Source organism: Scyliorhinus canicula, chromosome 17, assembly GCF_902713615.1.
Source record: "Scyliorhinus canicula chromosome 17, sScyCan1.1, whole genome shotgun sequence".
NCBI classification, from domain to species: domain Eukaryota; kingdom Metazoa; phylum Chordata; class Chondrichthyes; order Carcharhiniformes; family Scyliorhinidae; genus Scyliorhinus; species Scyliorhinus canicula.
Window position 1 is genome coordinate 64,286,144 of NC_052162.1, and position 15,410 is coordinate 64,301,553.

Below are 15,410 nucleotides of genomic sequence, written 5' to 3' on the forward strand. Positions count from 1 at the left end.
CATATTATTATGTATGAGCTTAGATGAGTGTTGAAAATCTATTCAACTGTGAAAACATCATAACTGTGTCTTATCTTGTTGCCATTCAATGTGCACTTGCCAGGAGGCGTGATTGAATAGCAATCATGGACAAAAACACCCTCCCTAGCCGAAGAGTTGCAAAGGTTAATTGCAGTACTCCAAACAAAGATCAGTGTTATGTATCAGAGTGACACCAGTGGCTGGTTTAATGTAATGTATTACGCAATTCTGTCATTGGAGTGTTTTGCAGGCTTTTGTGGAGTTCACCATTGTACCTGTTTCAGCAGCATCTTGAGTCAATCTTGACAGCCGCTAGTGCAAGTAAAAGTGTTTGTGCTGCTGTTTAACTGTGAGTTACTGGGAGCTTACTTCAAATGGAGGATCGAAGTTTTCAGCACACGTACCCTCGTAGCGGGTACAGCTGCGGAGACCATGCACGAGGCACTGAAACAGGCCGCTGGAACACGAACGACTCTGCCACTGCCCGGGAATTGATAGCGGGGCACAGAAACAGCTAGTCTGCTTGTGCACTGTGGCTTTGTCGACTTTAAACAGAGAGAAAATAAACGGCAGGGAGGATAGGCTAAAGACAGAGCAGCACAGATCAGGGAGCTGCAGTCCAAAAATGGCAGGACGAAAAGGCGCCATAGATGCGTTTGATGAGGAGGAGGAGACATGCAACTCTTATGAGGAAAGTTTCCAGTAGTTCCATAAAGCCAATCAGGCACCAGCAGATCCACATACTGTGACCTTTCGCAGTTCAGTTGGGATGAAAGCATTCATATTGCTACAGAAGTTCGTCCACCCAGCTGAACCTGGAGACAAGTCACATGATGAGTTAATCACTGTCTTGCAGGAATATTTCTCTCCTCGTCCACTATTAAAAAAGATTCAGCTTTCACCGTCGTGCATAGGAAGAAGAGAAAACATTTCACAACTTGTTTTGTGGCTGTGAAAGCTGGCAAAGTACTGCAAATTTGGCCAGACTTTAGTTAATACACTTCGCGACTGATTTGTGGCCTCAGAAATGAAGCCATCCAAAGGAAATAGTTGACTGACGGTGCATTAATCCTAAAATCTGCTATAGAAATCATAATGTCTATGGCACTTGCTGAGAGAGAAGCTTCGCTGATTGGAGTTTGAGCTAAAGTCCAGAAGGTGTGAGAAGCAGGTCCACCAAGAATCTACCATGTCATTGCTGCAACCAAGTGGGACACATGGCTGGAGATTGTTGGAGCAAGGAGAACAAATGCAAAAATTGTGGTAAAGTTGGTCACATTGCCGTGGCATGTGGGTCACGCCAACCTTCATCAGCACAAAGGAAGTGTACCAAGAAAAATACTGCAAAGTCTACAGGGTGCGTTTACCAGATAAGTAATCCAACTGTAGACTCACTAAGTACCAAAGTGTTAAGTCAGCTTAAAGAATGTCAGCTCAGCGTTCTATCAGTACAAGGAGACCAGCAGCGATGTTTGGGTCTATCCAAAATTAAATGGGAACACTATTAAGATGGAAGTGGATACGGTTGATGCAATCAATATACTGTCAGAAATCGAAGCATCTGCCGTTGCAACCATCTGATATGGTTTTCGAGGACCTATACGGAGGAGGTGGTGCCACTGAAGGGCTTCATCAAGGTAACTGTGGAAGTTAATGAACAGCAAGTGGAGTTGCCTCTTCAAAATGTTCATGGAAACATTCCAGCATTGTTTGGGAGACCTTGGTTAAGGAAGATGAAGCTAAACTGGGCTGTTGCGAACAAACTTGTTGATTCTACAAATGATCTTCAACCACTTCTGAGAAAGTATGCAAAGGTATTCAAGGAGTCACTTGGATCCATGACTGGGGTCGAAGTGAAACTCAAGATAAAGACAGATAGTGTGCCGAAGTGTTTGAAAGCGCGCATCTTACACTATGCTATTCGACCTAAAGTGGAAGAAGAACTCAAGAGGTTATTCAAGAACTCCTGAAGACAGCAGTCATTGAGCCTGCCACCACCAGTGATTGGACAACCCCAATCATCCCCATCTTAAAGAAGGATGGCTCAATATGAGTATGAGGGGATTTCAAAACAACTATCAACCCTGTATATTGTGCTGATTAATACCCTCTACCACTTAACAAAAATTGTTTTTGCAGGACTCTCAGGAGGCCAAAAAATTAGCAAAATCGATCTCTCCCAAGCCTATCGGCAAATGAACACAGACAGTGACCCAGGGCCGGGATCAAACCCAGGTCCTCAGCACCGTGTTTAATTTTTTTATGATTAAAGGTGATTATTTATAAGTGAACATAAGTTCGGTTATTTGTTTTAGATCTGTGAAACTATTTCAATCTGCACTATATAAAAATGTAATTTTATGTGTGGCATGTTTAAAAATGTTTGTATGTTTTAATTTAGATTACGGTCATAAGATTTTAAAAGTGCCCCAGGGACCTTTGCTGTCACTGTCCTTGCAACATCTGATTTATTTTTATTTGTGTTTATAGAATCACTGCAGTGCAGAAGAAATCCATTCGGCCCATCAAGTCTGCATTGACACTCCAAAGGAGTACCTTACCCAGGCCAATGCCCCCGCCCTATCCCCATAACACCACCTAACCCAGTGTTTTTTAAACTTTTCTCCGGGGACCCATTTTTACCAACCAGCCAACCTTCGGGACCCAACCCCACCAACCTTCGGGACCCAACCCGGCCGACCTGAGCGACCCACCATTTTCTCTTACCTTGTTTGCTGCTGATAAAAATGGAGGAAATGGTTTTGGGTCCCTTTGGCCCTTGTACACGCTCCTTCAATGGAACCTGTTGGATGAAGGTGAAGCCTTTCGGTGTCGGAAAGTATGGAGTCTCCATCTGTCCAAAGTTCTGCATTTCTTCTGTAAAATCTTATTAAATAAAACCAACCCCCCCGAACTTGTAAAAAAAATGAATAAAATAAATGAAAAGAATAAAGATTAAATGAATAAAATAAATGAATAAAAAACGGTTACAGAGGAACAGTACACAGATGAGCATGGAAATACCATTGTGAAAAAGGTAATGCAAGAATGACTAATCATGATTTGCATTCCTTTTATTCTCAGATGGAGACAGGAACATTACACACATGAACTACTTAGTTCATTGCACCTTTTAAAATAAGTCCAGGTAATCAAGGAACAATGAAGTGAAATGATAAATTGTGCATGCACAAGTGAGCAATTAAGATCAGACCGTTTAAAAAAAGTAGCGGCCGCACTGCACATGCGTGCCCGAATTTTCAATGGCCCCCGACCGGCGTGGCACCCCCCCTCCCTCCCTCTGGGGATTCTCCGACCTGGCGCCGGGTCGGAGAATCCAGGCCTAAGGGGCAATTTAGCAAGGCTAATTCACCCAACCTCCACGTCTTTGGACTGTGGGAGGAAACCAGAGCACCCGGAGGAAACAACGGTGGCACTATGGCACGATAGTTAGCACTACAATTCCAACCTTGGGTGACTGTGTGAACTATGTATATTCGCCCCATGTCTGCTTGGGTTTCCTCCGGGTTCTGAGACATGAGGAGAATGCGCAAACTCCACACGGACAGTAACCCAGGGCTGGGATCGTTCTTGGCGCTGTGAGGCAGCAGGGCTAACCCACTGTGCCACCGTGCTGCCCCTTATTCATTTCAAATTATCTCAGTTAAATGTTATGTTCAGAATCATATAATCATAGAATTTACAGTGCAGAAGGAGGTCATTCGACCCATCGAGTCTACACCGGCCCTTGAAAGAACACCCTGCTTAAGACCAGTAGCCGCACCTAACCTTTGGACACTAAGGGGCAATTTAACGTGGCCAATCCACCTAACCTGAACATCTTTGGACTGTGGGAGGAAACCGGAGCACCCGGAGGAAACCCACTCAGGCACGGGGAGAACGTGCAAACTCCACACAGACAGTGACCCAGAGCCGGGATCGAACCTGGGATCTCAGCGCCGTGAGGCTGCTGTGCTAACCACTAGGCCACCATGCTGCCCTAACCCCCTGATGTTCTGATGTTTCAGTAAGGCATTTGTAGAAGATTGTAAAGTTTAATGTAAAACAATTCTGAACAAAAAATATTTTTAAAATACAAAACTTTGAAACCAGTTAACATTTAACTTTACCAGCTGAACAAAGACAAAGCCGCCTCAACCTTTACAAATTTCTTCGCCCCCACAACCCAAAAGATGTGCAGGACAGGTGGATTGGCCACACTAAATTGCCCCATAATTGGAAAAAAATGAATTGGTACTCTGAATTCATTAAAAAAACTTCTACAAATTTGTTGCTTTAAAATATATAAAATTAAAATTAAAATTTTTTTTAGAGTGCACAATTATTTATTTTTCCAATTAAGGTGCAATTTAGCATGGCCAATCCACCTACCCTGCACATCTTTGGGTGCGGGGGTGAGACACGCGTAGACACGGGGAGAATGTGCAAGCTCCACATGGAGAGTGAACCGGGGCTGGGATCGAACCTGGGTCCGAGGCACCGTGAGGTAGCAGTGCTAACCACTGCACCACCATGCCACCCCTGCAGGCAATGGACATTAATCTCTGTCTAGTCTGCATGGCAGAGCATTATAGTAGTGTGCTGTAATGGGAATCTCTGAGGGTAATCTGTAGGATGCATTTAGGTATCCGGTTACTTGGACATCAAGCAAAAGGATTCAACCAACATGATGAACACTGACCATCTATTCCTGTGTTTGGCAGGTGGATATTAACAGGAAGCAAGCTCAACAAGTGGCTCCTGCTGAAAATCTATCTTCTGTGAATGATGTGGCATGGGAATTTGCTGCTGTACAGATGGGAGACACCAGAGCAAGGTGTCAGGTAAAACACTTTCTAAAAGGGATGTCTTGTTATCGGGAGAGGATCCATGTTTCACAAAATTAACAATTGTCGAGAGAGACTAGAGGTTAGAATTTTTTTTTTTCATGTCTGGAGTAGGGAAAATGTGAAGTGAACTCCTGGGAACAATTGTTGAAATGATTACTTAGCTCCTGTTATATAAGCTATTTTGAAATGGAGCTGGTGGTTATTGGCGGTTATAGACGGAGAAATTAGCAGAAATTTCCCTCCAGAGATTATGAGTGAAGAAAAGTCCTTTCTAGAACAGATCATAGAGCACCTGTAATACATGAGGCATTAATGATAGACAGGCCCAATGTGCTCTCTTGGAGCAGCACCAGAACAAGATATGCTCCAGTTAAACCACTCCCTGCAAACCCACTTACATAAACTGTTACGAGTGTTAACTTGGTAACCAGTCTCTGTTTGTGCAGTCTCACTGTGCAAACTGACTGCTGCTTCTCTGTTTCTCTACATATCCCCCTTTTCCTCAGCCCTGCCTAGTCTCCTTCATAGTCCCATTTAATCATTTCCAACCCAGGTACCCTCATTCATCAATTACATTCTAACACAGGGTGGCACGGTTGCACAGTGTTGAGCAAGTTGCTTCACAGCTCCAGGATCCCAAGTTCGATTCCATTCTTGGGTCACTGTCTGTGCGGAGTCTGCATGCTTTCCTTGTACCTGCGTGGGTTTCCTCCGGGTGCTCCGGTTTCCTCCCACAGTCCAAAAATGTGCAGGTTAGGTGGATTGGCTATGCTAAATTGCCCCTGGTGTCCAAAGAAAAAAATGTTCAGTGGGGTTACGGGGATAGGGTGGAGATATGGGCTTAGGTAGGGTGCTCTTTCCAAGGACCGGTGCAGACTTGATGGGCCAAAAGGCCTCCTTCTGCACTGTAAATTTATTCCCAGCTTGGGTCACTGTCTGTGCAGAGTTTGCATTTTCTCCCCGTGTCTGCGTGGGTTTCCTCTGGGTGCTCTGGTTTCCTCCCACAGTCCAAAGATGTGCAGGTTAGATGGATTGGCCATGCTAAATTGCCCTTAGTAACCAAAAAGGTTGGGTTGGGTTGTGTTGGGTAGGGTTATTGGATTGCAGGGATAGGGTGTGGGCTCAGGGTGCTCTTTCCAAGGGCCAGTGCAGACTCAATGGGCCGAATAGCCTCCTTCTGCACTGTAATTTCTATGATTTATGATTCTATGATTTAGAATCTGCAGACTTAAGCATGAGGTCAGGTTCCATACAGTTGGCTATAATGGCACAAACAGAGGCCATTCGGCCCATCACATCCGTGCCAGCTCTCTGTAGAGCAATCCAGTCAGCTCCAGGATCCCAAGTTCGATTCCGGGCTTGGGTCACTGTCTGTGCGGAGTCTGCATGCTTTCCTCGTACCTGCGTGGGTTTCCTACGGGTGCTCCGGTTTCCTCCCATAGTCCAAAAATGTGCAGGTTAGGTGGATTGGCTATGCTAAATTGCCCTTGGTGTCCAAAGGAAAAAACGTTCAGTGGGGTTACGTTATAGGGTGGAGATATGGGCTTAGGTAGGGTGCTCTTTCCAAGGACCGGTGCAGACTTGATGGGCCAAAAGGCCTCCTTCTGCACTGTAAATTTATTCCCAGCTTGGGTCACTGTCTGTGCAGAGTTTGCATTTTCTCCCCGTGTCTGCGTGGGTTTCTTCCGGGTGCTCTGGTTTCCTCCCACAGTCCAAAGATGTGCAGGTTAGGTGGATTGGCCATGCTAAATTGCCCTTAGTAACCAAAAAGGTTGGGTTGGGTTGTGTTGGGTAGGGTTACTGGATTGCAGGGATAGGGTGTGGGCTCAGGGTGCTCTTTCCAAGGGCCAGTGCAGACTCAATGGGCCGAATAGCCTCCTTCTGCACTGTAAATTCTATGATTTATGATTCTATGATTTAGACTTAAGCATGAGGTCAGGTTCCATAAAGTTGGCTATAACGGCACAAATAGAGGCCATTCGACCCATCACATCCGTTCCAGCTCTCTGTAGAGCAATCTAGTCCTCACTCTATTACCGCAGCCCTGGAGACTTATTTCTATCAAACCCGATTCAATTTCCTATTAAATCATTAACCATCTCTGCGTCCACCACCCTCGTAGAGAGCGAGTTCATTACCACTCACTATATAAAATAGTTCTTCCTCACATCTCTTTGTATCTCTTGCTCAAAGCCTTAAGTATGTGCCTTTTGTGGGGCGCAGTGGTTAGCATTGGGACTGCGGAGCTGAGGATCCGGGTTCAAATCCCAGCCCTGGGTCACAGTCCGTGTGGAGTTTGCACATTCTCCCCATGCCTGCTTGGGTTTCACCCCCACAACCCTAAGATTGTGGTTAGGTGGATTGACCACGCTAAATTGCCCCTTAATTGGAAAAAAAAATAACTGGTTACTCTAAATTTATTTTTTAAAATTATGTGCCCTTTAGACTCTGTATCATCAGTAATGAGATCAGCTTTTCTATGTCCGCCTTATCAAAAACCTGCCATGATCTTGTGCATTTCTCTCTCCCCTCAACTTCCTTTACTCCAAGGAGAAGAACATCGCCAGCTTCTACAACCTAACCTTATAGCAAAAATCCCTCATCTGTGGAATGATTCTGGTAATTGTCCTCTGCACCCTCTCAAGGACTCTCCTTCCTAAAGTGAAATGACTAGAACTGGACACAATACTCTTGTTGTGAGCTAACCAGAGCTTTATAAAGGTTTACATAGAACATAGAACACAGACTTTACAGTGCAGAAGGGGGCCACCTGGCCCTCTGTTTTGCTTCTCTGTTTCTGTACTCAATGCTTCTATTTATCAAATCTAAGATCACATGTGCTTTTCCAGCCACTCTCTCAGTTTGTCCTGTCACCTTGAATCAACGATGCATATGAACCCTCTACCCCCCTCCCCCCGAGGTCCCTCTGTCCCTGCACTTCTTCTGAACTGTGCCGTGAAGCATATTGCCTCTCCCTCTCCCTTTTGCCAAAATGCATCACCTCATACTTCTTTGTATTAAGCTGTGTGTGTTTGCCTTGCGTGGATCAATGAACCCAAATGTACAAGTCTTTACCTTGATTCCTGGATGACTGAAAGGTCTTTTTTTTGGTTTCCACGATTACCTACATGCTTCTGGTGTACAATCTCAGACCAACCCTGAGCTGAATCTTTCATCCCTGACCTGACTGTCAAATCATTTTTCACATTTTGTTCTCTGACCTCTCCCCCACTACTGCTCAAAGCTTATTTCCAAGGAATGAGTTAAAGTAGGAGTGTATTCATGATCCACACCTTTGGCATCTGTCTGAAGCAAAACTTAAACACTTTGGTCCAATGTTTCACATGGCCTGTAGATTGGGTACCAAGGTCCATATTGTCTCCAAGGTAAAGTGGAATGAAATTGCTTCTATCTGGAGTCAAATCAGGCTGGATTCAGGCTGAAATTGCACTGCAAGTGTATAGTAACAGCAGTGATGTTCTCTGGAATACCATGAGATTAATCTCGATTTCACCAAAATGAGGATGCAGAGAATTGCTCAAGAAGATATTTAATTTCACTGTGATACTTGTAGAACTGCAAGGAAGCAGACCTCCTTCTGCCCAAAATGTTAGCTCTGCACAATGTAAGTATATAAATACAGTAGTGATCCAGTTTGCAGATATCCCTGAAGACAGAGGTGTTCAGTAAGCTTCATCTGCCCCCTCCCCTCCCACATGGTTAAAGGTGCTTGTTTGAGAAGTTAAGAACTGCTTTCTCTACTATCACCATTCAGTGAAGTTTCGATCTCATGTGTGGCTTGAAGCTCGGCAATACAAAGCTCATCCAACTTTCCTTTGTAACAAAACCTTCACTCTTTGTGATCTTGCCTTCAAACGACTTCAGAAATTTCAGAGCATACTGAAAGAAAATACCAGCTCTTTCAAGTGATTATAAGAGAAAAGAATAATAGGATCCCAGTGGGGATCGCATCAACCTGACTCAACAACTAAAGGATACTGTGTCCCACGATGGAGCTAAATTTCAGGCACATTGACAGTGTTCAATTAGTCTGGAATTTTGTGAACATTCTGTTCTGTCTCTGCAATGGCTTGAGTTTTACTAAGCAAACCTTATTTCTTACTCAACTGTTGAACTTCAGGAATATTCCTAATTATCCAGATTTTACAAATTCATTCATTAGATGTGGGTGTCACTGGCTTGGGCAACATTTATTGCCCATTCCTAATTGCCCTTGAGAAGGTGGTGGTAAGTTGCCTTTTTGAGCCTCTGAACTGTGGTATAGTTACACCCACAGTGCTGTCAGGGAGGGAGTTCCAGGATTTCGACCCAACGACAGTGGAAGAACGGTGATATAATTCCAAGTCAGGATGGTGTGTGAGTTGAAGAGGAACTTCCAGGTGGCGGGGATCCCATATGTCTGCTGTCCTTGGCCTTCCAGATGGTAGCATGTGTGGGTCAGGAAGGTGCTGCCTAAGGAACCTTGGTAAGTTACTGAAGTGTATCTTGTACATGGTACACACTGCTGCTATTGTGCGTCGCTGGTGGAGGGAATTAATGTTTGTGGAAGGTTTGTCTTGGATGGTGTCAAGCTTTTTGAGTGTTGTTGGAGCTTCACTCATCCAGGCAAGCGGAGAGTATTCTATTTATATGGCTAGTCCTGTTCAGTTTCTGGTCAATGATACCCTCAGGATTTTGATGGATTCAAAATCAGCGATGGAAATTATATTGAAGGTCAAGCAGTGATGGTTGGATTTTCTCTTGTTGAGATGGTCTGGCACTTGTGTGGCACAAATGTTACTTGAAAATCTAATCCTGAATATTATCAGGTCTTACTGCATTTGAACATGGACTGTTTAATTATCTGAGGAGTCATGAATGGTGCTGAACATTGTGCAATCATCTGCAAACATCCCCACTTCCTGGTCTTATGATGGAAGAAAGGTCAGTGATGAGGCAGCTGAAAATGGTTGGGTCTAGGACACTACCCTGAGGAACTTTTGCAGTGATGTCATGGAACTGAGGTGACTGACCTCCAATCACCAAAACCATCTTACATTGTGCCAGGTATGACTCCAACCAGCTAAGGGTTTCCCCCTGAGTCCCGTTGACTCCAGTTTTGCTTGGGCTCCTTGATGCCACACCCGACCAAGACAAACCTTCCACAAACATTAATTCCCTCCACCAGCGACGCACAATAGCAACAGTGTATACTATATACAAGATACACTTCAGTAACTTACCAAGGTTCCTTAGGCAGCACCTTCCTGACCCACACATGCTACCATCTGGAAGGCCAAGGACAGCAGACATATGGGATCCCCGCCACCTGGAAGTTCCTCTCCAACTCACACACCATCCTGACTTGGAATGATATCGCCGTTCTTCCACGATCGTTGGGTCGAAATCCTGGAACTCCCTCCCTGACAGCACTGTGGGTGTAACTATACCACAGTTCAGAGGCTCAAGAAGGCAACTTACCACCACCTTCTCAAGGTCAATTAGGAATGGGCAATAAATGCTGCCCAAGCCAGTGACACCCACATCTAATAAATTAATTTGTAAAATCTGGATAATTAGGAATATTCCTGAAGTTCAACAGTTGAGAAAGAAAAAAGGTTTGCTTAGTAAAACTCAAGCCATTGCAGAGACAGAACAGAATGTTCACAAAGTTCCAGACTAATTGAACACTGTCAATGTGCCTGAAGTTTAGCTCCATCATGGGGCACAGTCTCCTTTATTTGTTGAGTCAGGTTGATGCGATCCCCACTGGGATCCTATTATTCTTTTCTCTTCTAATCACTTGAAGGAGCTGGTATTTTATTTCAGTATGCTCTGAAATCTTTGTGCTGCAGTCACTCTCACCTCTGGAGTTCAGCTCTTTTGTTTGTGTTTGAACCAGGGCTATAATAAAGTCTTGAGCTGAGTGACCTTGGCAGAATCCAAACTGAGCATCAATGAGTCATAGTCATAGAGTCATACAGTACAGAAGAGGCCCTTTGGCCCATCAAGTCTGCACTGACAAAACTACATTAAATCTACATTTACACCACTTTCTAGCACTTAACCATGTTATGACATTTCAAGTACTCATCCATGTACATTTTAATGGTTGTGAGGTTTCCCGCCTCTACTACTCTCCCAGGCAGTACATTCCAGACTCCCACCACCTCTGGGGGGGAAAAATGTTTCCTCAAATCCCCTCTAAACCTCCTGCCCCACACCTTAAAATTGTGGCCCCTTGTTATTGGCCCTTCAACCAAGGGTAACAGCTGCTCCCTATCCGTCCTTATAATCTTATACACTTCAATCAGGTACCCCCTTGGTCTTCTCTGCTTTAAAGAAAATAACCCGAAGCATATCCAGCCCCTCTTCATAGCACAAATTCTCCATCCTGATGAATCTTCTCTGCACCCTCTCCAGTGCAATCACATCCTTTCTATAGTGAGGCGACCAGGACTGCACACAGTACTCCAGCTGTGGCCTAACCAAAGTTTTGTATAGTTCCAACATAACCTCCCTGTTCTTATAATCCATTTTCCGACAGATAAAGGGAAGTGTCCTGTATGCCTTCTTAACTGTCATGGGAGTGTCCCTTTAAGAAATGTTTTGTCTTATCATATAGCTTCAGTGATGTCATTGAGTGGGTGGAGCTGGGCAGTGGCTCTGGGTTTTACTTTTGTTTTTGAGCTGGGAGCTATTTTGTGGCTCTGAGTTTTTTTGCTTTCGTTTTCACTTTTGGCTGCTGGATTCAGACTGAAAAGTCTTGTCCTGTCTCTGTCTCTCTCTGCATTTTAAAAGCTGTCTCCAGATTACTTGATAATTTAAAAGTGATAACTGTTTTCTGGAAGGAATTCAAACCTACTATTTCGGTAAAAGGGTTTTCTGGTTTATGGGATGTTGTTATTAAATTGAAACAGTTAAGGGAAATTTATTAAGGGTTATACATAGAATACTGTAGCTGTGAGGGGTATTTATGTTGGTAGTTGATAAAAATGCTTGCTCTGTGTGGTTATAAAAATGTCAACTAAATTTGTAGAATGAACTTTGTTTTTGATTAAAAGTGCTTAAGGCCTCTGTTAAATAATATCGGAAAGGCAGGCCCTTGTGCTCCCCGTAACCAAAGTTTTTTTTTTTTGTTTTTTTAAAATAAATTTAGAGTACCCAATTATTTTTTCCAATTTAGGGGCAATTTAGCGTGGCCAATCCACCTATCCTGCACATCTTTGGGTTGTGGAGGTGAAACCCACGCAGACACGGGGAGAATGTGCAAACTCCTCACGGACAGTGACCCAGAGCCGGGATTCGAACCCGGGTCCTCAGCGCCGTAGGCAGCAATGCTAACCACTGTGCCACCGTGCTGCCCCCCGTTACCAAAGTTAATAAACAGTTGTAGGTCAGGTGAATTCCATGATATACTTTGGAGTTTTTTTTAAAAACCCTGGCCCATAACACCTACCCTATTAACCTGCTCTGCTGCCTTCAGGGATCTGTGAACAAGTACCCCAAGATCTATCTGTTCCTCTGAGCTTTTTAGTGTCCTGACATTCATTACATACTCCCATGACCTGTTTCTTCCTCCAAAGTGCACCACCTCGCACTTATCAGGGTTAAATTCCATCTGCCACTGATCTGCCCATATGACCAATCCATCTATTTCTTTCTGCAACCTAAAACCTTCTTCCTCACTACAGTATTAACCACCCTCCCAATCTTTCTGTCATCCGCAAACTTAGTTATCCCCCCCCCCCCCCAACACACACACACACACACACACTCTCATCTATATTGTTTATATATCAAACAATAAGGGACCGAGCATTGAACCATGGGATATGCTGTTGGACACCGGCCTCCAGTCACACAAATAACCTTCTACCACCACACTCTGACTCCTACCACAAAGTCAGTACCAAGTTACCCTGGATCCCATGTGCTTTTACCTTCTTTATTAGTCTCCTATGTGGGATCTTGCCAAAGGCATTGCTGAAATCCAGAATAATGGCAGTACCCTCGTCTACACACCTGCTCACCTCCTCAAAAAGTTCTCTGCCTTTACAAACCCTATCCCTGATCAAACTTTGCCTCTCCAAGTGGAGATTCATTCTCTCCTTCAGAGCAGGTTATTTCTGAGAGCAAGTCCTACTAGATAGCACTGCTGATGACCTCTTCCGTCACTGATGAGGGCCAGAGTTCTTTCTGCTGCCACATGCTTGATAGTAGACAGCACAGGTTGTTTGCCTGGAGTCATATCGGAGTTTAAACAATAACTGACCATAGGGTCCAAAGACTGATTTTTTAAAAATGTTTTTCTTTTTTTGTTTATAAATTTAGAGTACCCAATTCATTTTTTCCAATTAAGAGGCAATTTAGCGCAGCCAATCATTCTACCCTGCACATCTTTGGGTTGTGGGGGTGAAACCCACATGGGTCCAAAGACCTATAATTGAAGAGGTTCAGACAGCCCTTGGTCATATGATACTAGTTTTGATTTGTTAAACGAGGCTTCCCTGTTGAAACAATTGTGTTAGAACAGCTGGAGATTAGGCTATTAGCACCATTGTTGGAGATTAGGACTTGCAAACTGCTGATGTTGTCTGTAACTGCCTGAAACAGACTGACCATCTGTTGGGCCATTTGTTAGATTGGCTGGAATGTTTCTACAATGCAAAGCCTGTTACATTCCAGGCATTCAAGGTGTTAGCCTTTGTTCACTTTGAAACAGCTCAGAGACTTCCAGAAGCCAGCTTGTGACCAGCTGGAGCCATCTTGTCAGCTCCCCAGTTGTGCATTTTGAAAAGCATAGAAAAAAATCACTTTATAAAGTAGTCCAGCTGACCAATATATGTATATCTATTTTTCTTCATGTCTCGACTATGACAGCTGTGAGGATTTGAAGGCAAACTTATCATTGATAACAGCATCTCACCTATGAAGTGAATTTGAAACATGTGTGTTTGAAAAATCTTAGAGAATGTAACATCACCTTGAACAAAGACAAGCCCCAGTTCAATGAAAGTAAAATTTAATTAATTGGTCATTTGTTCAGCAGTGAAGGAGTACCACCTGATCCACAAAAATATGAAGCCATTGTAAATGCTGTAAATCCTTCAAATGTGCAGAAAGTTTGGAGTCTTTGAGGACTTGTCACATACTGCAGTCGCTTCATTCCTGAGCTTGCTATGTTATCTGCCACCCCCCCACCCAACGACCTGACAAATGAGAGTGGCCTAAATCACACAAATGGTATGCACATTAGAACAAATGAGGGTTGTTAGAAAATTGCATAAACGCCTACTTTGACCCCGAGAGAACTACCCAGCTAGCCATGAGTGCATGCCCAGTCGGTTTAGGTGCAGTTCTCCTGCAGAATGACAAGACAGATAACCCATCAATTTCTGTGATGGCTGATGTGTTGGGTAAGCTGGGTCTGCGAGGACTGCGTTTACTGTAGCAGTGAGAGAGAGACAGGCTTCCAACACTTGAAGAAATGCAACTCTATTTTATTGAACTCTTAACTATCATACACACTTTAACTGTGGGTTGACTGGAGACCTGAGGCTAACCTTTTTTTAAAAAATTTAGATTAGCCAATTATTTTTTCCAATTAAGGGGCAATTTAGCGTGGCCAACCCACCTACTCTGCACATTTTTGGGTTGTGGGGGCGAAACCCACGCAGACACGGGGAGAATGTGCAAAATCCACACGGACAGTGACCCAGAGCCAGGATCGAACCTGGGACCTCAGCGCCGTGAGGCGGTTGTGCTAACCACTAGACCACCATGCTGCCCGCCTGAGGCTAACCTGACCAGACTATCTTACTACCACATGGTGGATGTTCTAGTTGTTGCTCACGGGCTCTGGCTGTCTCAGAGGCTGCATCCCCAGAGAGCGGAAAAACTAGTGCCCTCTGGCTTTATAGTGGCCGTGTCCTGTCTGGTGATTGGCTGCTGTGTTCTGTGTGTTCATTGGTCATCTTGTGTGACAATCAATGGCTGTCTGTGCACCATCATATACTTGTGTGTATATTATGACATCTCCCCCCAAAATGTGTACAGGTCAATAAATAGTGAGTGTGTGTAGGAGCCTGACTATATACAAAGTGTGTGAGCGTATTTACATGTGTAGGAGCCTGACTATATACAAAGTACGGGAACGTATTTACATGGGAAGGTGTCTAGTGCAGTTAGAGGGCATACAACAAATTAGGAAGAAACAATGTGTACAGATGTGTAAACGGATCACAAGGTAATGCAACATTCAGTCTATAAATTCAATCTCTGTGGCGGGCGACGAATTCTGGTTGACCGCCTCAAGGGTGGGTCAGGGGCCGCCTGCACTGGAACGGGCGGAACTGCCTCCAATGTAGAAGGTGGTAAAAGAACTGTCAGATCGGTGGCCTCGTGGAACGGCGCGTCCTGAGGAACCAGCATGTGAGGCGGGACATCACGTTCAGCTGGCGAGCGAGGAAGCAGCCGCAGTGCCCGCCTATTACGCCGAAGAAAGGAGCCATCATGCATGCGAACGAGAAATGATCT

The 15,410-nt window shown here is 44.4% G+C and overlaps 1 long non-coding RNA gene across 1 annotated transcript in view; it reads right to left on the reverse strand.

The window, feature by feature from the left end:
• Positions 1-2,826: 2,826 nt before the first annotated feature.
• LOC119951686 overlaps positions 2,827-15,410 on the reverse strand; it is a 110,715-nt gene continuing 98,131 nt past the window's right edge. Inside the window, exon 3 of the long non-coding RNA XR_005457653.1 lies at positions 2,827-2,935. This is a non-coding gene — a long non-coding RNA (uncharacterized LOC119951686). The remainder of the gene's footprint in view (positions 2,936-15,410) is intronic.